This window comes from Trichechus manatus, unplaced genomic scaffold (assembly GCF_000243295.1).
Source record: "Trichechus manatus latirostris isolate Lorelei unplaced genomic scaffold, TriManLat1.0 scaffold00252, whole genome shotgun sequence".
NCBI lineage: Eukaryota > Metazoa > Chordata > Mammalia > Sirenia > Trichechidae > Trichechus > Trichechus manatus.
The window spans coordinates 1,921,351-1,947,146 of record NW_004444188.1 but is presented as its reverse complement, the minus strand read 5'-3'; positions in this window follow the sequence as shown (position 1 = coordinate 1,947,146).

The following is a 25,796-nucleotide window of genomic DNA, read 5'->3' as shown; positions in this document are numbered from 1 at the left end:
AAATATCACTGGAATAGCTTCCAGCATCACAGCAACATAGAAACCATTACAGTATGACAAACTGACAGATGAGTGGTAGAGGAAAAATGTAGATTCACTAAATGAGGAGTTTGGGTGCTTTGTCACGGAAGTGACCTAGGCTGATTTTTTTAAAAAAATTAACTCATGTGCTACCAAAAAGGTTTGTTATATCAGCCTTCCTTATACATTTTTATTTAAAAATTTATGGGCTGGAAAGTTCTGTATACGATTATCCAGTCTCTGCTGGTCTAGGTTCCACATACCAACCAAAACCCAAACACATTGTCATCAAGTTGATTCCAATTTATAGCAACCCTATAGGACAGATTAGAACTTATCTATAGGGTTTCCAAGGTTGTAATCTTTATGGGAGCAGACTGCCACATCTTTCTCCTGCAGAGCGGCTGGTGGGTTCAAACCTCCAACCTGTCAGTTAGCAGCCAAACGCTTAACCACTGTGCCAGTTCTGGAAAATGGGCTTTGAGCATCATTTAGAAAAAGAGAACAGTGATACAATAAAAGGAAGGGTCATGTAATGCTGCTACAAATACTGTGAAAGAGTGAGTGAGACAAAATATGTGAAGACAAGACAAAGTGATTTAAGAAAATGCTAATCTCATGGGATTACAAATTGGAAGACTGGGGAAGTTATGTTTCTTGCACAAAGTTACTTACGTAGTAGGTTATAAACCCAAGATTTGAACCCAGATTCCCTGAGTTCAAATCTTGATCATATGAAATATTACCTCATATGGTTTCCATTATGCAGTGTTAATAGTGGTCAAGAAATTGCCTTCGTGCATTTTAAATTTTCGTGAAATATGAGATGATATTAGCAATGTATTCAGGAGAGTCACTGAGCTGCTTCCTTGGCCCAAAGGCTTTTTCTTGTCCCAAACACTGATAGTCTATGAAAAAATAATAAGACCATTTGAGATTTCTTATAGAAATTACATTGGACATGTGGCTTGACAAGATGGATAGCAATAATAACTTAATTTTCTTATGGCAAACTGGCACAGACTTAATGGAATCACTGATTTTAAGGTATGCCTAATTATCCTAAATTTGCCTTAGTGATATAACAGTCGAGAGGAATTGATTGAGTTTAAGTTGTGCCTACCAAGAAAACATAGTGATGCTGGAATTTCAGTAACATCTGGATGTTTTTCTACTCTCCAGATACACTCCTAAGGGCTCAGCATACACCCTTGTCCCTGGCCACAGAAACAATGTTAAAAAGTCAATGCAATTGTTTACTTTACTCCAAGGATTTTCACCGTATCTTTTCTTTCTACCTCCTGTCTTAATCAGAGAAATCAGTTTGGAGCAGTGTCCATTTTGCCCTAAACATTCTCTAGAGCATTTACCTCTCCAACACTGACCGGTAAACCCTCCATAGTATTTGGCCATTTGTAATTTTGTCTAGTCCCCATGCCCTCCAATGCCATGAGAAGCCATCCCTATCCCCAGCCAAAGGTTCAAGGATATGGACACCACTACTGGGATTACCAGTTTCCAGCTCCTGACTGGGAACAGGTCAGCAACAAATCTGAGCCATGGGCAACTCTATTATTAACTCTTGGTAATCAGAGTTCACTTTTGAAGACTAACAAACAGCCGTCATCACCTGTCTATCAGTTTGTTGCATTGTGGTACCTTACATGTTGCTATGATTCTAGAAGCTCTGCAACCGGTATTTCGAATACCAGCAAGGTCACCCATGGTCGACAGGTTTCAGTAGAGCTTCCAGACTAAGATAGACTAGAGAGAAAGACCTGGCAATCTACTTCCAACTATTAGCTAATGAAATCCCTATGGATTCCAACAGAATATCATTCAATATAGTGCTGGAAGATGAGCTCCCTAGATTGGAAGACACTCAAAATACACAATGGCCACAACAATAGACTTGAGCATACCAAAAATGATGAAGAGGGTGTAGAACTGGGCATCATTTTGTCCTGTTGTACATGGGGTCACCATGAGTCAGAGCCGACTTGATGGCAACGGATAATAACAAAAAACTAACAGCTAAGATGCCACCATTAACACTAACTTGAGAATCATAGTTTAAATATGTTTTGATGGAAAGCACTTACTAATTTTAGAACAGTTCTGAGATCTAAATACCAGTTTTGTTGTTGACTTAATTGAAAGTGACCGAAGATTAGTGCTAGGTCTCTAACTCTTACTTTTATAAAAATATATTTATTGTCTCCCACGGACTGCTCTTGAATTCCTGCAGAAAATAAATATTTAATCATTACAAAGCAATACTTCATCATTGTTATCAACAAAGATCCATGTGCTCCGTACCTATATTAAAGTCTGCTAACTTAGAAACTAGTGAAAACATTTTGGCCATCTCCACTGGTGTGAAGTTAAGAGTCCCACACTGGAGTCTATTATCCTTTACACCCCCTGGGGGCAGCACAAGGTTGAGTCATGCCCAAGTCACCATTAACCCCTTGCAGTCCCACCTTCTACCATCTACCAGATACTAATCACTTTTTACTACTCAAAGCACATGAAGTTAGATATAAAAACCCTGGATAGTCCAAATTTCTGAAGTTTTGGGTCTATTGCAAAGCAAAGTCCACCATACATAAGATAGTAGTATTTGCTTTCATCGTCCTTTAGATCAAGTGAATGTAATACAAGAATATCTATCACTGTTCTAACTTTCCTTTGTTATTATTTTCTTGCTGTCCTGTTCGTTTGTTTTCTCTCCTGATTTTAATTAACCCCCTCCTGTCATGACAAACTGGTTGAACCTTTTTTTTTTTTTTTTTTACTTTTTTCATAGGTAGTTTCCCAAGCACAGCTGCTTCAGATAAAAATCCATAGTCCAGAAAGCATTTCATGCAAAATACAAAATACAGTACCTTGAAGGAAATGAAAGCTTGACTTTAATGACATAGCTTCTATGAAGGGTTTGATGTTTTTCCTTCAGGCGCTGCAGATATTTCATAATCAGACATTCTTCTAATACCAAACACCTTCCCTTCACTTTCCCTACACCTGTTTCGTGCAACCTGTTTTCCTGAACACTTCTGTTATTCAGCTTTTATGATGTACACTTCTGTTGTTAATTATGACAACAAATATTAGAAATTATCATAGATCACGGTGGGCACGTTGTTATTAGGCAAATCTTTCGTCAGCTTCCCTCATCATGAATTCATTCACATTTCAACTGAGATTAATTTTGTGTCTGCCATACCAGCTCAGTTGAGGTCTCTTCCTTGAATCAATATCAATCATTTAAAATGTGATGTGGTCCTGTGGAATTCAGATTAGTCCAGATGATAATAGAGCTGCTCTATTCGCAGTTTGGTACCCACAGTTTCGCTGTTCTTCGTCAGAGCAGACATAAGCAAAATCCATGATAAAGAGCAATGTCGGTCCTTACAGGCAGTTAGAGGCTAATAGCAGTAATGCGATACAATATTTTCGCAAACGTTTTCCAATAACTACTTGCTGGCTTATCAAGTTAAGCAATAATTACTAGTAATAGGAAACATGCTTGGATTCAAACCTTTATTAAATAAGAATTTGTTTTCCCTTTATGCTTTTATAACAAATTATCTTACTATGTCTACTTAAACATGTCTTTTGTTCCTGACTCCCTTTTAGAGACACATGAACATTTGTTAACAGACACACATGGCAATTCCTTCTTCGCATTGAAACTATCTGGGAAACATTTCACATTTAAAAGAAAAACTGTAATGGTTGATAAGGCAAATGCATGCACAGAAATCATTTTGTTTATCTGACCAATTGTATCATGAGTGTTTAGCTGTTTTGTTTGAATGATCTGTCAACGTTTTCATACAAATGGAAAAAAAGGAATACATAAATGAGTGCTTTGTTGGGCTACAATAAATACCTCTGTTCCCTCAAGACCAGCATTAACAATTATTTGGTGGGGTTACAGTGGTGACAGGAGTTATAAGTTGTCCCATAAAAAGATAATATAAGCATATTTCTAGAAACCAGAATTTTTCAACCATCTGTGTTTGCCAAAGTTGTGACATTTAATGGGCTATTGCCCGAGTTTTGCTGCAATATTCTAATTAACTCATATTCCCCCAGTGAATCTATTATTACAGATAGAACTCATATTTCATGTACTAATATCCCACTCTATAGCCAGAGGTTGAGAAATCTAGACTTTGCATCAAAATTTCAGTTAAATATTCAGGCAGCTATTAAGATGGTAAGGCAGGTGATGAAAGGACTTCAGAATTGTTGCCTGGTCAGCTACCAACATACTCTATCAGAAGCTATTTCTTCTCTACTTCCTTGGGGAAATAAACGCACTGACTTAAATGAACTGGAATTTTAGAGCTAGAAGAGAATTCAGAAATAGCATAATGATTTATTTTACCTTCTCATTAGGAGATGCTGTTATTAGATGCCATCGAGACAGTTTCCACTCATAGAGACCCTATGTACAACAGAACAAAGTGCTACCCGGTCCTGTGTTATCCTCATAATCATTGCTATGTTTGAGCCCATTGTTGCAGCAACTGTGTCAATTCATCTTGTTGAGGGTCTCCCTCTTTTTCACTGATCTTCTACTTTACTAAGCATAATGTCCTTCTCCAGGGACTGGTCCCTCCTGATAACATGTCCAAAGTACATGAGACAAAGTCTCACCATCCTCGCTTTTAAAGGAGCATTCTGGCTGTACTTCTTCCAAAACAGATTTGTTTGTTCTTCTGGCAGACCATGGAATATTCAATATTCTTACCCGACACCGTGCGTGGTATTACTAAATAAAATTTGTAGGAAAATGGACAGGGCTGTTTTAAAACAAATACAATTTACACTTTAGCTATTTTGGTAAAGAGATCTGAAACTTTAATTTATGGCTTGTTGTTATTGCCAATAAGGAGCTCTGATGGTACTATAGTTAATAAGCAGTCGGGCGCTGAACTGAAAGGTCAGAGATTCGAACCTACCAGCTGCTCCATGGGAGAATGATATGGCAGTCTACTTCTGTAAAGATTACAGCCCTGGAAACTCTATGGGGCAGTTCTTCTACTGTGTCCTATAGGGTTGCCATTAGTCAGAATCGACTCAATGGCAACGGGGTACTATTGCCAATTACAGTGCAGTGGTGGTTCAGTGGTAAGTTTCTCCACTTCCATGTGAGAGACCAGGGTTTGATTTCCAGCCAATGCACCTCATGCACAGCCACAACTCATCTATCAGCGGTGGCTTACGTGTTGCTATGACGCAGTACAGATTTCAGCAGAACTTCCAGACTAAGACAGACTAGGAAGAAAGACCTGATGATCTCACCCTGAAAATCAGCCAACGAAAAGTCTATAGATCACAACGGTCCGATCCACAACCAATCATGAGGATGGCTCAGGACCAGGCAGTGTTCTGCTACATTGTGCACAGGGTCGCCATGGTCAGGGGCTGACATAACCTCTGCTAATAACAGTATGTGTAATACGATATGTGTGATATGGAAATTTTAATTTATTTGTGCAAATACATATGAAAATCACTGTACAGAAGGATGAAAAGATTATGCACTACTATGTATGTTGTACACACACACTCACAAGCATATTCACACACATGAAGTGTTAATATCACCTCTATAGCTCATATTGTTTATGGCTTTGTATTATGATTTATTTTCTACATACACTAAATTGTATTTTCTTGATGAACAGGACACTATTTTATATTTCTTTGACTCTTTCACTGTACTTAGCATAGTTTTTGGTAGATAGAAGATATTTCAATAAATAAATGTTGGGCAAGTAAGCAAGAAGAGGGATAAAATACAGGGACAAAGAATGCCTTTGGAACTTGACATTCTTAACTGTGTTTCCAATTTTTTGTTGTGCCTTGTAGCTTTGTGCTGTACTGGGGTGGGCTCAGGGAACGATTTTCAGACTCTGCTTTTCCTTTCCAGTTCAATCCCTTATTTTTCATTTAAATTAGAGACATGTTGCTTACTCTATGAGCACCATGAGTAAAGTATGCAGATAATATACATCTAAGAAAAATAATTCAGAGAAAATAAAATTTGTATCACATACATTTGCAGAGTACAACAGCCACTTTGACAAGCCAGTATTTTTCAGGTTCAATGAAGGAGTCCTCAGGCTGTTGATCATACAATGAAATCCTCTACCCTGGAAGAGCAATGCTGTATTGTACGCATATGTAATACCCTCAAAGGGCTTCAGCCAAGTGACTTTTCTAATATAAGCCACAGGGCAACATCTAGCAATGTGCGAGGAATTGCTTTGTGCCTGAAATTCCAAGAAAATTAAATGAGTTAACATTCTGTGACCATAGAAATCTCATCAGTTTTGCTCTTTTGCTGTTTCCCTCCTCCATTTTTTCACACATACCCAAATACAATTCAAGTCTGAACTAAAGTGGCCAACAATTATTCAGGACTTAGAAGTTTTTAGAAACCCTTAGAAGGAGACAGATTCAGAAAAATGTGGTATCATTCTAGGATATTCCGAGGTATCTTCTCCTGCTTTCATCTTTTATTATTTGCCTTAGTAAACAGTTTTTCTCTGAAACCCAAACCCAAACCAAGGAAAGAGAAAAGTTCAAGGGAATCAAGTTGTATAAATTTTCATGCAAGAGTTGTTCTGTAAGATTTTCATTTGTATGTAGATAGCATTGTGGTGATGAGTTTGGTGACACTTCTCCTTGAAAATGCATCTATGGGCAATTGGTGCAGTAGTAGCTCTTAAATGACAACAGCACACCCAAATTATATGAACTAGAGGTCAGATGCTCTTAGAGAATGCCTTTAAAATTAAAAAGACGCTGGCCATTTAGCTTTGACACATAATTCCAGTTTCACAAATGAGCAAGATTGAAGAACTATAAAATCTAATGAGAATACAATCACTTCATGAGTTTATTTTTGGCATTAAATTAAAACAGAGTTTGACTTTATTTAAACCTTTCAATACTATCCTAAGACTCATTGAAAGTGGTTTTGTGTTTAGGTAAAATAAACTAAACCTGTTGCCGTCAAGCCATCGAGTTGATTCTGACTCATAGCAACCCTACAGAACAGAGTAGAACTGCCCATTAGGGTTTCCATGGCTGTAAATCTTTATGGAAGCAGACTGCCACATCTTTCTCCCACTGAGCACGCTGGTGGGTTCGAACCACCGACCTTTAGGTTCGCAACCAAGTGCTTAACCACTGCACCACCAGGGCTTCTTGTGTTCAGGCTAAATGCTGGAAAATTAAAATTTCAAAAAAATAATAAAAGACTGACTATACTGAGAAAGACTTGGGCATATTTTTTTTAAATTGACCAAACAAAACGAAATGTAAAGAGTGATTACTGTAAAGGATAAACACCAAATTGAATTACTTGATCCTTTTCAGCCTTGAAGAGCCTAGACTGTTGTTGGCATCACAAGCAAAGGGACTACTCGATGTTCCTACGAGGACATCATCCCAGCATCCGTTTTCTAAAGTCATGGGACATAAATATTTGTTCCCATTTTTCTAGCCCTAAATGAGTGGCCAACAGGCAGAAAAGAACAGCAAAATAATGCACTGCATTTTCAGATGGTTAGAAATTAAGCAGTCTTTGGCACATAAGTAACTTTTATATACATAGCCTATAATCAAAAGAACTATTTAGAAAACATTAGCCCTTATCTGATATTCGGGAAAACAAAATATCAGGCTAAAATTTTATTTCATTAGTCTCAATAAATGCATGGGATGACAGATCAAAGATCAGTAACAAAACACTGTATTCAAAATACACTCAATTTTCAGTTACACGCATTAAGGTAATATACTGTTTATTAAAACCTTTAGCCTTCTTTTTCCTGTTACTGTATAAGACTATGCTTAGGAAATAAAAATATTTTAATATACACCTAAGCAAAACATAATTAAGAAGTTAAATCAGTTGAAAAAATACATTTACAACTAAATTTTCAAATATTTCTGTAATGTTAACAATATGAGGTTATTGCTACCACTGCTCCACAAACAGTTGAAAGTTGACCTGACCGTGCTGTCTTAGATGTGTAAAAACTTTGCATTATATTTCCTCAAATGTTTTACAGTAACACAGTAACCCACATGTCAGTTGAGGTCATCATGTCTCTGATATTTGTACAAAACTCACTTGGTCCTTTGACCCATGTCTGTTGGGATAGCTCGTGCCCTCCACAGAAAACCTCTGATCCACTGGGCTTTTGCTTTCCTCTTCACTCTGTTCTACGCTAAACAATATGTGCAGCTCAGACCTACTTTTTATCCTCAAAAGTAAGATATTGTGTGTTTAACAGCCTTGTTTAAGGTTTACAACCAGATTAAATTACCATAGTTTTGAAAATAACACTCCCACGTAAATAATGTGCGCATACGTATAGCGTGTAGCATAGCTCACTTACGAAAACAGTGGGGCGGGGGGCGGGTTGCACTGTTGGCAAAAACCGTATAACAAGCACGATATTTGCATAAAAAGACTGTACATACATATCACAAAATTGAAACAAATTAAAACTGAATAATAGTTATCTCTGTTCTTAAATGGCTGTGGCCACCTCCCCAAACTGCTTAGCCTCTTCTCTTCCTTAAGACCCCCACTCTTCCCAGTTCTTTTGTCGTTATTATTTTTAGATGCTTAGTTATTTCTTATGGCTTTGGGTCTATCTTTACTTCCCAATGTGCTTTGAATAAAAACACATTTATTTTATTCTCCTAAATTTACCATATCGAAGAATTAGTAGCAGATTGATGGTTTAACCTTTCCTCTCTACTATCCACCAGTCTTTTTGTACATAGAAGGGAGTAATATAAAATTGTTTCCAACAAAACAAATTGCTAACCCCCTCCCCCTTACAAGCAGAAAGTATCACAGACAATTTTAAATGACAGCTAATTGTATTCTTCAACGTCTCTCTCCAAAGGCAATTGAAGGACAGTTAGGATTTGTAGGAATTAGGCACTGACTATGAATATGGCCTAAATAAATTGACTGACAGCAGACTGAGCATAAGGAAATATTTGGACCATACCCTTCCGTCCATTGAACAACCACAAAGAGGCCTATATGTGGTTAAAAATTCCCGCATACTAACTGAGCCCATTTAGTCCTAAATGTCCTTCAGACATCCGAATTCATTTCAGTTGTCATCTCTAGCAGAGAATCATTCTTTATTCCTAAGTCTGGACTAATTGTTCTCCCTTTATACTCCCATATCATGTGCATATTTCTCTCTTGGCATTTGTTGCAGACTATTCCAATTGTTCTGTTTACTTATTGTGTCCTCTCCTTTAAGAATTTGATGTTGTCTGGCACATATGGATACACAAAATATTTGTTAGATAAGCAAGTAATATAGAATGAAAATGTCATGTCAGAATGATACAATAAGGCATAATGTATAAAATAACCAACAATAAAGTCTATATTAACTATTATACATTAACTACCATATGACTTCATGTAACTTTTCAACATTTCCTTAGATATTCTGTCTTGTCCTTCTGCTCTTCAAAAAATATGTCACTCTTCACTGTTTAACTTCTTCAACAAATGAGCTCAGAAATAGACAGAGAATGGAAAATTTAACTGTTTGTTTTAACTAGCACATCAATATCAAGTAATTCTAAACAGCTTCGTCTCTACATAAAATCTTTACACACTAAACAACACATAATCTTGTCTACTTTGATAATAGGGTCTATCATGAGGCTATTAAATTGCAGTACAAGGATATTTTTAAGTAACTTTCTGAAGAATATTCATTTACAGAAACTTAATGGTCAAGACCATCTGAAATATGTCAAAAAAAAAAAAAAACACAAGGAAAAAAGTATATAATTGAGAAAAACAGTGCAGTGATATATTAAGGTCTGCCAAGCTTCCTATTAAAGCACCAGGTGAAACGCTCCCTTGGGCATCACTTGGCATGAACGAAATCAAACCAGAAGGGAAGCAAACATTAAAAGTGGTTCATGGTTTTATAAGTTAGAGAAAGAAATTAAAGAGAAAAGATATAGAAAATTGTAATTTTTCTTTTTTAAATCAAACCCCTAATATTTCAAGGAGTCTATTTTGATACAAGACATGAATTCAGCCTACTCTATTCCCTAACATCATAAGACTGCGCACTGTACAATGTGTTGGATGAAAATAAAGCCAGAAACTTGAATGGTTTGGGTGTGGGGACCACCGTGACTTAAAAAATGCAAAGACATGTTGGAACATAAACAAAAGCTTTTCAAAATATTTGTGTGACAGAATTAAGTTAGTGAAAGCAGTAAAGTAAAAGACACTTTTCACAAACACACAGTTTTATGGTATGAGATTAATAGATTGTTTCAAAAATAAATACAGAATTAAACATGAATGTCTTAGGCTGGGTTCTCTAGAGAAGCAAAACCAGTAAAGCATATAAATATATATCTAGAGAGAGATTTATATCAAGGAAATAGCTCATGCGATTGTAGAGGCTAGAACGTCCCAAGTCTGTGGATCAGGGTAGAGGCCTCTCCCAAGTCACGCAGCTGCAGAAGCTGGCGAGCCCAAGATAGGCAGGTCGGAGAGCAGGGCTCCCATTCACAGGCTGTGAAGGTTGATGAATTCCAAGATTGGCAGGCAAGACCACAAGGTTTCTCCTGATTCATGTAGCCACAGGGGTTGGTGAACCCAAGATCGGCGGGTCAGAGAGCAGGGTTGCACTCACAGGCTGTGAAGATCAAGGAATCCAAGTTCGGCAGATAAGCTGACAGCTCAAGTCCCAAGAATCGGAGATGAGACGACAGGAGGCAGCCGCAAGATCCAGGGTGAGCAAAAAGCCGGAATGTCTGCTTATATTCAGACGCAGGCCACACGCCCAAGGAGACTCCCTTTCATCTGATTGGCTACTCAAAGTATATTCAGTCATGGGAGTGATCACATTAAAACACTGAGAATCAAGACCCAGCCAAGTTGACACACAATCTTAACCATCACAATGAACTAGTGAAATATTTGGAGAGTTTAGCTCAGTTTGGAAGTGAAATTACAATTCTAGCTGTCAAAAGTAAACGCAATAGAAGTGCTCTGACAATACTGCCATCTATCCAGTTCACTGAAAGCAGCAACATTAACATCTATTCTCTTGGAATTACTAACGTTGTGTTCTGTGCTTAAGGGTTTCGACGTTTAAATGAAATATTTTCGTTTATTTTACTTTTAAGGTTTCACAATCTCTTTTGAATATTGTATTGACCTCAGTGCTATAATTTTGTGCTCACCTAACTACTTTGACTTAATCGCATGAATTTCTCTGCTGTTTCCAGCTTTAGGACCTTTGACTTCTTTCCCTTTCCCTTTGTTTCTGAAAGAGTTATATTAGGAAAATAAGGGTGTTATAAAATATTGAGAGTATGTATTTTTTTTTTTTTTGTCAATCACATTGGTAAAATTTCCCAAATAATGCATGGAGTATATTGACATATTAAATATACTAAAATCAAACCAAACCCATTGTTACTGAGTTGATTCTGACTCATAGTGACCCCGTCAAACAGAGCAGAACTGCCCCATAGGGTTTCCAAGGCTGTAATCTTTATGGAAGCAGATTGCCACATCTTTCTTACACAGAGTGGCTGGTGGGTTCAAACTGCCAACCTTTCAGTAAGCATTCAAATGCTTAACCTCTGTGCCACCAGGGATCCTTAAGTTAAATATGTTGTGTGCCACTGAGTCAGTGCCAACTCACAGCAACCCTATAGGACAGAGTAGAACTGCCCCATAGGGTTTCCAAGGAGTGGCTTTTGGATTCCAACTGCCAACCTTTTGGTTAGCAGCCTGAGGTCTCAGCCACTTTACCACAAGAGCTCCAAGTTAAATATATGTACATATAAATAATGTATTGAGGGAAGTCGCTAAATATCAAGTGGCTAGGTAACTAAACAGAAGGCAGTGGTGGTTCAGTGGCAGAATTCTTGTCTCCCACGAAAGAAACCCAGGTTCGATTGCCAGTCAAATCACCTCATACGCAGCCACCACCCGTGTGTCATTGGTGGCTTGTGTGTTGCTATGATGCTGAACAGGTTTCAGTGGAGCTTCCAGACTAGGATGGACTAGGAAGAAAAGCCTGGTGATCTACTTCTGAAATTCAGCCAATGAAAACACTGTGGATCACAATGATCAGATCCATAACCAGCCATGGGGATCGTGCAGGACTAGGCAGCACTTTGTTTAGTTGTTTATGGGCTTGCCACGAGTCAGGAGTTGACTCCATGACAGCTAACTACAACAACAGGTAACTGAACAAAGAAATTTGTCCCATCTTTCAGATCCATCACTGAATTGTCTTTAAGTAGCATGGAGTACATTCAAATTCTATGCCTCAATTTTCTACTAAAAACATGGTTTAATTTAAAAGGTCAGTCAGCCAAGTTCATTACCGACTCTATAGGAGATGACAATATGTCCTCCTGTTGAGCTGCTCTAAGCTTCAGGGCACATGGATGATAGCATGAATGTCAAGATCAAATGTTCTTTCCTAAATGTGGTCCCACCTGACTCCTTCGTTCAGAGAACCAGTAACAGCATGACTCAGATTCCTGCTAACCAGAAAGTTGGGGAATTCTGTGTTCTGAAACATTAGAAACTTTTAACTCATCAATATAATAACAAATGTATTTCTGTTTCAGGTTGTAGAGAATGAATAAATTATTTTTATTCCTCTTTCCATTGGTGGCGCAGTGGTTAAGCACTCGACTGGCTGCTAACTGAAAGGTCAGCAGTTCGAACTCACCACCTGCTCTGCTGGAGAAAGATGTGGCAGTCTGCTTCTGTAAAGATTTATAGCCTTGGAAACACTGTAGTGCAGTTCTACTCTGTCCTATAGGCACTATGAGTCAGAATCGACTCGATGGCAGTGGGGGACATATCAGTCCATGAGTCATTCAATGATCATTTAAAGAAGGAATATGAGTCCTAGTTGGTGTCTTAAAACTTCCTGCTGACAACTTCTGGTAGGATTAAGAAAACAGCAGCATCAACTTACAGAACAGAATTAGGGCCTTCAAAAAAAAGTTCCAGACACAAAGATGAAATACTTTGTTCTTAAAGAAATTTCATATTCCCAGTGCTTGTAATGACACAAGAGGGTGATATGCTTGGAAAAAAAGAGTGATATAGTTATCTTCCTTATAGTATAAAACTATAATCAAGTTAAAAAGGTTATTTTAATAAATACTAAAAAAAATTAAAGATAAGACAACATACTTTAATTGGTATTTTTGTTATTGTTGTTGCTGTTAGGTGCCATCAGATCAGTTCCAACTCATAGCAACTCTATGTACAATGAAACGAAACTCTGCCCAGTCATAGGCCATCCTCACAATCATTGTTATGCTTGAGACCATTGTTGCAGCCACTGTGTCAATCCGTCTCCTTGAGGGTCTTCCTCTTTTTCTCTGACGCCCTACTTTACCAATCAGGATGTCCTTTTCCAGGGACTTGTCCCTCCTGACAACATGTCCAAAGTACCTGAGTGGGCAGGGCTGCCATGCCCAAGGGGGAGAACAACGGGGCCTGGACTAGGAGAATGGGGCCACCCAAAGCTGAGGGAACAGAGTTGCCATTCCAGTGGGCCTGGAAGGTGGAGCTGAAGCCCAGAGCTGAGGGACCTCCACCAAAAATCCAGAGAGTGTGGCCAACATCCAGAGTCTGGAGGGCAGGGCCACTGCCTAAATGGTCTCAGAGAACAGAGGATTATTTTCAAGTCTTGAGAGCTAATGTAATGTGTTCTGCTGACTTGCTTTGTACGTGTTATCCCTTTTTTCCCTCCAATTTCTCCCATTTGTATGGAAATGTCTACCTTGTGCCTGTTCCACCATTATACTTTGGAAGCAGATAGCTTACAGTCTAGATTTCACAGACGAAGAGGAATTTTACCCTAGGAGATTCTGGACTTGGAGTTGATTTAAGACTTTTGGGATGATATGATAGGGTGAATGTGTTTTACACGTGGCAAGGACATGAATTTTGGGGGGCCAAAGGGTGGAATGTTATAGATTGAATTGTGTCCCCCTAAAATGTGTATCAAATTGGCTAGGCCATGATTCCCAGTATTGCGTGATTGTCCACCATCTTGTGTTGTTATCTGATTATCCAGTGTGTTGTAAATCCTAACTTCTATGACGTTAATGAGACAGCATTAGAGGTAGTTATGTTAATGAGGTAGGACTCAACTTATAGGAGTAGGTTATATCTTGAGTCAATTTCTTTTGAGATATAAAAGAGATAATGGAGCAGAGAGGAGGGGGACCTCGTAAAACCAAGAAAGAAGTATCAGGAGTGGAGCACATCCTTTGGATGCAGGGTCCTTGCACTGAGAAGCTCCTAGACCAGGGGAAGACTGACGACAAGGACCTTCCCCCGGAACCGACAGAAACAAAGAATTTGCCTGGAGCTGGCACTCTGAATATGGACTTAGCCTCCTAGACTGTGAGAGAATAAATTTCTCTTTGCTAAATCCATCTACATGTGGTATTTCTGTTTCGCCATCCTTGCTTCTAAGGATCATTCTGGCTGTACTTCTCCCAAGAAAGATTTTTTCGTTCTTCTGGCAGTCCATGGTATATTCAGTATTCTTTGTCACACCACAAATCAAAGGCATTAATTCTTCGTTGTTCATTGTCCACTGTCTTCCTTCTTCATTGTCCAGCATATGAAGTGATTGAAAACACTATGACTTGGGTGGGCACACCTTAGTCTTCAAAGAGACATCTTTGCTTTTCAAAACTTGAAAGAGGTCTTTTGCAGCAGATTTGCCCAATGCAATATGTCATTTGATTTCCTGACTGCTGCTTCCATGGGCATTGATTGTGGATCCAAGTAAAATGAAATCCTTGACAACTTCAATATTTTCTCCATTTATTATGATGTTGCTTATTGGTCCAGTTGTGAGGATTTTGTTTCCTTTATGCTGAGGTGTAATCCATACTGAAGACTGTAGTCTTTGATCTTCATCAGTAAGTGCTTCAAGTCCTTTTCACTTTCAGCAAGCAAGGTTGTGTCATCTGCATACTGCGGGTTGTTAATAAGTCTTCCTCCAATCCTGATGCCACGTTTTTCTCCATATAGTCCAGTTTCTCAGATTAGTTTCTCAGCATACAGATTGAATAAGTGTGATGGAAGGATACAACCCTGATACACACCTTTCCTGACTTTAAACCATGAAGTATCCTCTTGTTCTGTTTGAACAACTGCCTCTTAGTCTATGTACAGGTCCTCACGAGCACAATTAAGTGTTCTGGAATTCCCATCCTTTGCAATGTTATCCATAATTTGTCATGATCCACACAGTCGAATACCTTTGCATAGTCAATGAAACACAAGTACACGTCTTTCTGGTATTCTCTGCTTTCAGCCATGATGTCCATCTGACATCAGCAATGATATCCTTCATTCTACATCCTATTCTGAATCAGGTTTGAGTTTCTGACAGTTCCCTGTCAATGTACTGCTGCAACCACTTTTGAATGATCTTCAACAAAATTTTACTTTTGTGTGATATTAATGATATTTAATAATTTTCTCATTCTGTTGGATCACCTTTCTTTGGAATGGGCACAAATATGCATCTCTTCCAGTCGGTTGGCCAGGAAGTTGTCTTCCAAATTTCTTGACATAAACAAGTGAGCACCTCCCGAACTGCATCCACTTGTTTAAACATCTCTATTGGTATTCTGCCAATTCCTGGAGCATTGTCTTCCACCAATGTCTTCAGTGCATCTTGGACTGGTTCCTTCATATTCTTGATCATATGCTACCTCCTGAAATTGTTGAATGTCTACCAATTCTTTTTGGTCCCCATGCATTTGTCAGTTTGTCGTACTGTGGTATTTTTGTAGTGTTCACGAAATAATAGGATGTCTTATAATCAAAGGTGTTATAGATTCAATGAAATATACAACTTCAGCGGTTGATAAGTGCTATGAAGATAATATAATAGGTCATGTGGATAGGCAGGGGAGACTTATGGTGGGGATGAGAGCTACTTCACCTGGAGTAGATTACAATAGTAGTCTCTCTGTATCAGAAGACTTGGAGAAGCTTCCCTCAAGCTCCATTGACTTACCCTGCACCTAAATGAGGTGAGCAACAACTTGCCAGTGGTTGCACTTGGGCTGCTTTGACAGTCTAGTTGCCTTGTCTTTCCTCTCCTCATGTCTTATATTCATTGGTGGGTTTGCAAGGGTTAACACCCCAGCATCTGCTCATGAGGCAATTGTAAGAGTGTTTTTACTGGAAAAGAAACTATGTAACCCATGAGCAGCTACTCTGTAATAAATCAATTCCAGATTTGTCCTCCCATAGAAATCACGCAAATAAAAACTTAGAGAAATGCCAAATCAAAACAGCAAGAGCCCTCTTATCAAGGTTCTCTGATGTATTTCAGCTTTGCCTTGTTTTCTTCCGTATGAAGCTGAGATGTCTGCATATTTTATTTGCATTGTTAATTTCTTAAAGATAAGCTTTTTTTTTTTAATTCTCAGTACAGTGCTCAGCATATGAGAGTAGCTCTGTAATTATTATTTATGGATTTTCAAGGGTTTTTCTTTCATGCTAGGAATGGGACTTCATTAAGTCCTCCAATCAAATCAGTTCTTACCCATCTTTTTCTTTCTTTACACATTGGTTCCACCATTTAGGAAAAATACTCCAACAGAGAGCAAAAATGATGCGCTTCTGGGCCAAAATCCAGGTCTGAACATCATAAGCTAGGAATTGTGGTGAATATTCAAGGCACAATAGGTATAAGTGTTAGGGGACCCTAGTGAGGAGGATATCCAATTAATTAGTCTTCCACCAGTTATCAGGCCACTCCCAGTCACCTCCTCACCACCTCACTAACTTCCTCCAAGTTGTTTTGCAGACTCTCTGGAGACCCCTGGATGGACCCAGATCTAACCCGCTCAAAGTAGTCAGACATGCATAGAACAGACAGATGATGACGGACAACCCTGAGCTGCCATGCATGCTCAATAACACAAGAGAACTCATGTCAAGGAATGAAAAGACTCATGTCAAAGACCCAAAATCACTGGATGTAGGTCATCTGCAGTAGCCGAACCCATTTCAAAAGTGGAGAATCCATGCGCCACTTCTGGACCAAGTCTTAGCCCCGCATTGTAATAATCAATAGAAACTATTAATATGGAGAACTTCCTGATCCTACCCACCTGCCTTCCTCCACCTCTATATGAATATGAATTTCCCGAACCTATAAAGTGTAAATGCTTCCTCAAATTGAGGAACTCAATCTCTGAGTTCCTGCTTGCTGGCCTGTGAAATAAACTCTTTCTTCCTCTCAAAACCAGCGTCTGAGAGATTGGCTCCTTCCATGCTGGGCATGGACCCATTGGTCCAGTTTCAGAAGTAACTAATACTGTACATAGGCCATAACAGATGCTCAATCACGGATGCTATAAGTATTAGCAGCAAGAAACCAATGATGAATTTAAGAAAACAAAGATAACTATTATTAATAGTTATATACTTTTAATTATGGGGGCCTTTATACTTTCAAAGCTCTTTCAGAGTAAGGATTTCATTTGATCCTATAGTACATCTGTTCTTGGCAGCACAAATGTTGCTGCCCCCACTAACAGAGGAGAAATCTGAGGTTCAGAGAGGTAGAATGACAGCCCAGAAGCACATTTCTATCAAGTGGCAGAATAAAAACCCCTACTGCAGTATTTTCCAACCACTAGTTCTCATTGTGCTGTTTCTGAATGCCCAAAATCCACTCAGGAGTTCTACAATGTCAATAACAATTTTATAATAACACTAAGCTATCAGTCCTTTTTACTCTGCTGATATTTGCATCAATGGCACAAAAACAATGGTGAATAAAACTACTGGCACCGTAACACAAATTAAGGCAGTGGCACCAAACTATTAGCAGTCATTGCATTTCTCATCACTACACAAGTAGGGTAAAAATAAAAGCAAGGTTTCACTTAAAATGTCTTTGATGAATCAGTAGCACTTATTAATATTATTAAAGGTTGACCTTTGAGTCTACATCATTTTAATATTCCGTGTGATGAGATGGGAAGTGTGCTTAAAGCAATGCTATTGCATGCCCAAATACAATGTTTATCTTGAGTGAGAGTACTAGCGGGATTGTTTAAGTTGCCAGCTGAACTAACTTCATTTGTCATGGGACATCACACATCATTTTTATTTGAAAAATAATGGACAAATTATGCTTATTCACACTTAGGTACTTGGAAGATACTGTCTCAAAAATGAATGAAGCCTACTCTGTCATTTTAAGGAAAACAACTGACAGTATTTATTGCCAATGATCAAATTTGAGCTTTCAAGAGAAAGCTTAAGAACTTAAAGACTGTTCTGGCGAGCCTGAGATTGATATTGATAAATATAATTTTTGTCTTATTATACAATAAAGTGTGTCAAACTTTGGAAGATACACATAATTCAGTGAGCCAGTGTTTTCCAATGAACACGATACTACTGAACCATAGATGGATAAAGATCCATTCACAGTGCAAGATAAACCAATGGATTTTAATTTAACAGAGTATGAGAGTTTATTAATATGATATTAGGTGGAATATTGTAACTAACTTATAAGAAGCTGCCGCTTACTGAGTTTTAGTGTAATTTCAAACTTGTTTTGAATGTCAAAAAAAGGCAATGGCTTTCTAAGACACACTAATAGCCAAAGAACCCTGTCATATCCTTTTTCAGTCATGTTACCTCCCTGTATTAGTTGATCATTTACACTGAGTATGATGACATAGAGAAAAAAAAGAGAGAGAGAAAGATGGGGAGCCATAGGTTTTTTTTTTTTTTTATTTTAAATCCTTCCTTACACAGCAGTAAGCCAAAGTTTGAGTGTGTTGGTAAGAATAGACAGACATCAAGAGGTGAAATAAAAACAGTTGAGTTAGTAGTGTGCCATCTTTCCATTCATCTAATAAGAATTAAATATATGCAAAGATGAGCTATAAAATATAAATTGTGTAACTTTACTTATCCCACATAGGAATTAAGTGCGCTTATGTTTGCCTTTAATTTTTGCAATCAAAACTGATGCTGCACAATACAAAGATGTGGTAAAACTGATAGTAATATTCTAAAATTTTAATTTACTGTTACTTAGAGTGACATTAAATGGCAAATAAAAAAATTTCCCCAGGACTGTGGAAAAAAGAAAAAAAAAACTTTATATTTTAATACCTCTAACACAAATTTTCTTCTTGCTTTTTGAACAAAGGAGTCTACTTTTTTTATTTTACACTGGGACCCTCAAATTGTGTAATTAGTCCTGGCTATTTTTGGGTGGTACAAACAGTGGTTGGAGTTCAAGTCCATTCAGAAGCCCCTCAGAAGAAAGTTTTGGCAATCTTCTTCTGAAAAAATTAGCCATTGAAAACCCTATGAAGCTCAGTTCTACTCTAACATGTATACAGTTACCATGAGTCAGAATCACCTCAACAGCAATTGGTTGGTTTTTAGAATTTTTAACAAATAAGTAAATAAATAGCCTTAAGTTTCTCAGTTTTAACTTCCATTATGGTCACTGGTGGAGCCCTGGTGGCATAGTGGTTAAGAACTTGGCTGCTAACCAAAAAGTCAGCTGTTCAAATCCATCAACTGCTCCGTGGAAACCCTATGGGGCAGTTCTACTCTGTCCTGTAGGGTCGCTATGAGTCGGAATGGACTTGAGGGCAACAGGTTTGATGGTCACACCTGTGTACTGAAGCAACCTTAGTAGCTCATGAGTGTCAATGTGCATATTCTTTCATAAGTTTGAGTGACTTCACATTGGAACCCTGAAGTCGGCCATGTTGGGAGCGTTTATGCCACAGATATCAGCAAATGCTACACAGTAGGCTTTTTCTTTTCCCCAGGAGAGCCCATTGGTAAACGTTTACTAACATACCACCGGATATAGTACACAAAAACAAAGGCTGTTTGGGGTCCACAATAATTTTTAAGAATGTAAAAGTGTCCTAAGACAAAAAATTTGGGAACCATTGTTTAGGTTTTTTTCAGGGAGTAAATAAATAAATAAGTATATGTAATTAAAACAAGTGCGTGAGAACCAAAATATGACCTTGAGTATATCCCACCTACATTTGGAGATCATTTCAAGAATAGATTTTACATATTGCACACTAATGACTGAAGACCAGATGAGTAGTGGGATGTCATCAAGGACATCATACATGAAGAAAGCAAAAGGCCATTAAAAAGACAGGAAAGAAAGAAAAGACCAAAATGATGTCAGAAGAGATTCTGAAACTTGCTCTTGAATGTAGAGCAACTAAAGTCAAAGGAAGAATGATGAAACAAAAGAGCTGAACAGAAGATTTCAAAGGAAGGCTGGAGAAGAAAGAGAAAAGCATTATAATGACATATGCAAAGACCTAGAGTTAAAAAACCAAAAAGGAAGAACACACTCAGCATTTCTCAAGCTGAATGAACAAACAAAAAATTCAAATCTGGAGTTGCAAATTTGAAGGATTCTATGGGGCATTATGGAAACCCTGGTAGCGTACTGGTTAAGAGCTACAACTGCTAACCAAAAAGTCAGCAGTTTGAATCCACCAGGTGCTCCTTGGAAATCGTATGGGGCTGTTCTACTCTGTCCTATAGGGTTGTTATGAGTTGGAATCAAATTGATGGCAACGGGTTTGGTTTAGTTTTATGGGCAAAATATTGAAAAATGTAGGAAGCATCAAAATAGGATGGAAGGAATACACGGAGTCACTGGACCAAAAAGAATTGGTTGATGTTCAACTATTTCAGGAGGTAGCATATGATCAAGAATGAATAGTATTGAAGGAAGAAGCCCGAACTGCACTGATGGCATTGGTAAAAAACAAGGCTCCAAGAATTGGTGGAATATCAATTGAGATGTTTCAATAAATGGATGTAGCCCTGGAGGTGCTCATTGTCTATGCCAAGAAATTTGGAAGAGAGAGACCTCGCCAATCAAATGGAAGAGATCCATATTTACGCCCATTCCAAAGAAAGGTGATCCAACAGAATGTGGAAATTATTGAACAATGTCATTAATATCACACACAAGTAGAATTTTAGCGAATGTCATTCAAAAGCGGTTGCAGCAGTATATCAACAGGAAACTGGCAGAAAGTCAAGCCAGTTTCAGAAGAGGACTTAGAATGAACGATATCGTTACTGATGTCAGATAGATCTTGTCTGAAAGCAGAGAATACCAGAAAGATGTTTACCTGTGTTTTATGGACAATGCAAAGGCATTCGACTGTGTGGATTATAATAAATTATAGATAACATTGCAAAGAATGGGAATCCAGAAAACTTAGTTTTGCTTATGTGGAAGCTGTGCATAGAACAACATGCAGTCGTTCAAACAGAACAAGAGCATACCACGCGGTTTAAAATCAGGAAAGTGTGCTTTAGGCTTGTAGCCTTTCACCTTTCGTACTTATTCAATCCATATGCTGAGCAAATAATCTGAGAAACTGGACTATACGAAGAAGTACGCAGCACTAGAATTGGAGGAAGACTCATTAACAACCTGCTATTTGCAGATTATACAACCTTGCTTGCAGAAAGCAAAGAGGACTTGAAGCACTTACTCATGAAGATCAAGTACTACAGCCTTCAGTATGGATTACACCTTAACATAAAGAAAACAAAAATCCTCACAACTGGACCAATAAGCAACATCATGACAAACAGAGAAAAGATTGAAGTTGTCAAGGATTTCATTTTACTTGAATCCACAGTCAACGGCCATGGAAGCTGCAATCAAGGAATCAAATGACATATTGCATTGCGCAAATCTGCTGCAAAGACCTCTTTAAGCGTTAAAAAGCAAAGATGTCACCTTGAGGGCTATGGTGTGCCTGACTCAAGCCATGGTATTTTCAATGGCCTCATATGCATGCGAAAGCTGGACAATGAATAAGGAAGACCGAAGAAGAATTGATACCTTTGAATTACAGTGTTTGTGAGGAATATTGAACATACCATGGACTGCCAGAAAAACTAACAAATCTGTCTTGGTAGAAGTACAGCCAGAGTACTCCTTGGAAGCTCCTTTGTCTCACATACTTTGGATGTGTTATCAGGAGGGATGAGTCCCTGGAGAAGGATATCATACTTAGTAAGGTAGAGGGTCAGTGAAAAAGAGGAAGGCCCTTAACAAAATGGATTGACTCAATGGCTGCAACAATGGGTTCAAACTTAGCAACGACTGGACCAGGTAGTGTTTCGTTCTATTGTATATAGAGTTGCTGTGCGTGGGAAATGTCTCTAAGGCACCTAACAACAAGTTTATACATAACAAAACCTTTGCCATTTCAACATTCTTCACTTGTACAACTCAATGACATTAATATGTCAATCATGCTGCTCAACTATCATCCCAATCCATTTCCAAAATTTCCCATCACCTCTAACATACGCTCACTGTCTTATGCAACACACAGTTTTTTTGATTTTTTTAAATTGTGACACGGACTAATTTGTCACTGATTTACTCCTTCATGTTCTCAGACATGTAGCATTTCAGGGTCTAATGTTGTTTTCTTTTTATTTTGGGATATAATCCCCAATATGTGCCCCCTGCTATTCCCAGCACAAGTGCAGGCACACACACACACACACACACACACACACACACACATTTTTCTTTCTAAAAATGCCCTTACCTGCTTTAAGTCATCGCACCCTCACTGGAGGAGAATGGAGGATGAGATGGGGAAAATAGTCCCCTTATTAGGCAAAAGTTCCCTTACAAATGTGACACTCATGTAAATACTTAGTGATCCACATCTTTTCAGCCTTTGCCACCGGGGCCTTTCATGTAAAATACCTCCAAAGAGAACAGCAGGTCATAAACTGCATGCAATCTGAACTTGATGCAACAACCATTTTGTGAATCTTTGCAATGGGTGTCTAAACATAATGGCTTCCTTTGCTTCTCACTGTAATAATATTAATTACACAGACTGTCTTCATATTTACAGCTTTGCTTTGAAATTAATTACCAAAGCCAGTGCCATTACTGATCAAAAATGGAGGCCCTGCATGTTTTCATTAATGTGTCTAAACCATAGATGATGTCAGAGCTGCCCCAAATCCCCTCTACATACACATTTGTAAAATGTAAGAATCTGTGTAATCTGTACACTTTAAAAAAAATAAATGAAAATTGTGGGAAATGTACCATGGTTTTCAATTGCTTTCAATTACCATTAAACCTTTTGGAGAGCGATTTGCATAATGTTTCATAAACACGTAGGCAGATTAACCTTTTTCAGTTAATTTATTCATTAGCAGTAAAAATTCAAAGCACCTCTTATGAGAAAATAATGTCTTGCTATTAAATTACATGGAAACAAAGCAACTGGGACATAGTCGTCCAAGTTCTCACTGTCAGAGCACAAAAAAGTGAGAGGAACAAAAGAAAAAAAAATGTTGCCTGTTAGCAGAGTGTTGATTAAATTGCCGGTTTGTGAACAATTAGTGGTATTACTAGAAGATTAGGTGAAGTGTTAATTAGAGTTAGGCCAAATGACTTCTGAGGAGTAAAGATACCTCCTAGAACACACTGAAGTTACTGCAGGAAGTCAATAGGACATTCAGCCTGCACTCACCTACAGGCATTAAGTAAAGCGCAGGCTGAGTCAGGATATATGCATACTCAGTTGTTGGCTTTATGTTTGTTTGTTTTGGTCACTATGCCTCAGGAATCATTAAAACATTTTATACACCCTGACTAATGAAAGTCTTGGACGTAGTGCTGAAATTGGTTAAGTCTTGAATCAAAATTATACCAAGTATGTAAATGTTTGTTTCAAGGAAGCTGCAGAAGGTCAATTGGAAGCCTAAGGGTGATTTAGGAAAACAAAGTTCAAAAGAAAAAGTAAGAAAGACAGGAAGCAAGGAGAAAGGGAGGGAAGGAAGGAGGGAGGGAGGGAAGGGAAGAAAGAAAGAAAATTGCTCACAGGGCATGAGGAGTCTGTGAACCATTCATTGACCCCATGAAGGTAAAAGCAGGATAAGGCAAGGGGTGTGTTCTGCCTGCACAGGGAACTGAGTGCTGGAGGCTCACAGAGGAGAATTTTGGTATGAGATGCTGGCCTCAGGGAAAGGTTCTGTGTTCCAGATACAGAGGGATCTCATGCTTCTAGGAGAAATTTTTATTTAAAACAAGCAAACAAAAAAAAATTAGTCCTGTCTCAAATGGTACATCAAAATAATGAATAATAATAATAAATAACAACAACAATCTGAAGCTTGGCTTTCCATTAGCCTTCTCTCCCCCCTTTTTTCTCCTTGTAATGCTGCTCCGCCTTTCCTTCCTCCCTCTCTCCTTCCACAAGCATTTATTGCAGGTCTATAATGTGAAATGAAGTCTCAGGTGGTGCAAATGGTTAATATGCTCAGCTGCTAACTGAAACGTTAACTGTCTGAGTCCACCTAGAAGCACCTCGCAAGAAAGGCCTGGTGATCCGCTGCCAAAAACCAGCCATTGAAAACCCTGTGGAGCAAAGGGGGTTGTCATAATTCAGAATGGACTCAATGGCAACTTCTGGTATACTGTGAAAGGCTTGCATGTCGTGGCAGGCTAAGTCTGAACATTCAAACCTTCCTTTCTCATAGGAATCAGAGGAGCTTTTTCATCGGTAATTTCCAGAGTCAGAAATCTGTTCAATTACTATTCAATCAGATATTTGTATTTTGTTCAGAAAATGTCCTACTTCCTTGTAGCAAATTCCCTAATGAGAGTTCAAGTTCCTGGAAGACTGAGTTCATGTTTCATTCACACTGGTATCTTCATATGTCTAACAGGGCATTTTGCACAATTGTATTTAATATTTGCTTATGTTTAGTATATGCTCTTTAAACTAAATTTGAGAAAAACTAATTGAATCAAAAATGATATATGTGGTATCTGCTGAGCGAAGAAAATTAACTTCTACAAAATAGTATTGTTTTTAAATCAATTTCTCACTATGTCCAGTTAAAGAAGTCCAATAACATCAGTACTGGGATGTCCCAGTTGTTCCCGCAGACAACTCATGACATAGTATGTTGGTTAAGGTAGCCAATAATTCAGTACCTGCGTATATATATTTCCTTGTTGTAAAGATACGGCTTACTCACTGAAGGTAAAATTTCAGTGGTGGACACATTAAAAAAAAACTGTAAGTTGGAGAGACCTCAAAAGTAGTTGACAGTAAAGCCTAGAAGCCCCTTTCATGAGTTGTCCTGAAATATGAAGGTAAATGAAGGTAAGTTACAAAGTTGAACAATCTTTTTGTTTTTGTTTTTGTTTTTTATTGTACTTCAGGTGAAGGCTTACAGAACAAATAGCTTCTCATGAAACAGTAGTACGCATATTGTTTAATGACATTGGTTAACAACCCCACAATATGTCAACCCTCTCCCTTCTCAACCATTTTTTTTATTTGGTGAAAATATGCGTGGTCAAAGATAAACCATTTCAAAAATTTCTACATGCACAGTTCAGTGACATCAACTACTCTCTTCCAATTGTGCTGCTATTCTCACTTTAGATGAGCTTACAGAACAAAATAGTTTCTCATTTAACAGTTACTACACATGTTGCCCTATTACAATGGTTAACAACCTCACAACACATCAACATTATCCTTACTTAACCTGGGGTTCCCTATCACAAGCTTTCCTGTCCCCTTCTGCCTTCTGGCCCTTGTCCCTGGACTGCTGT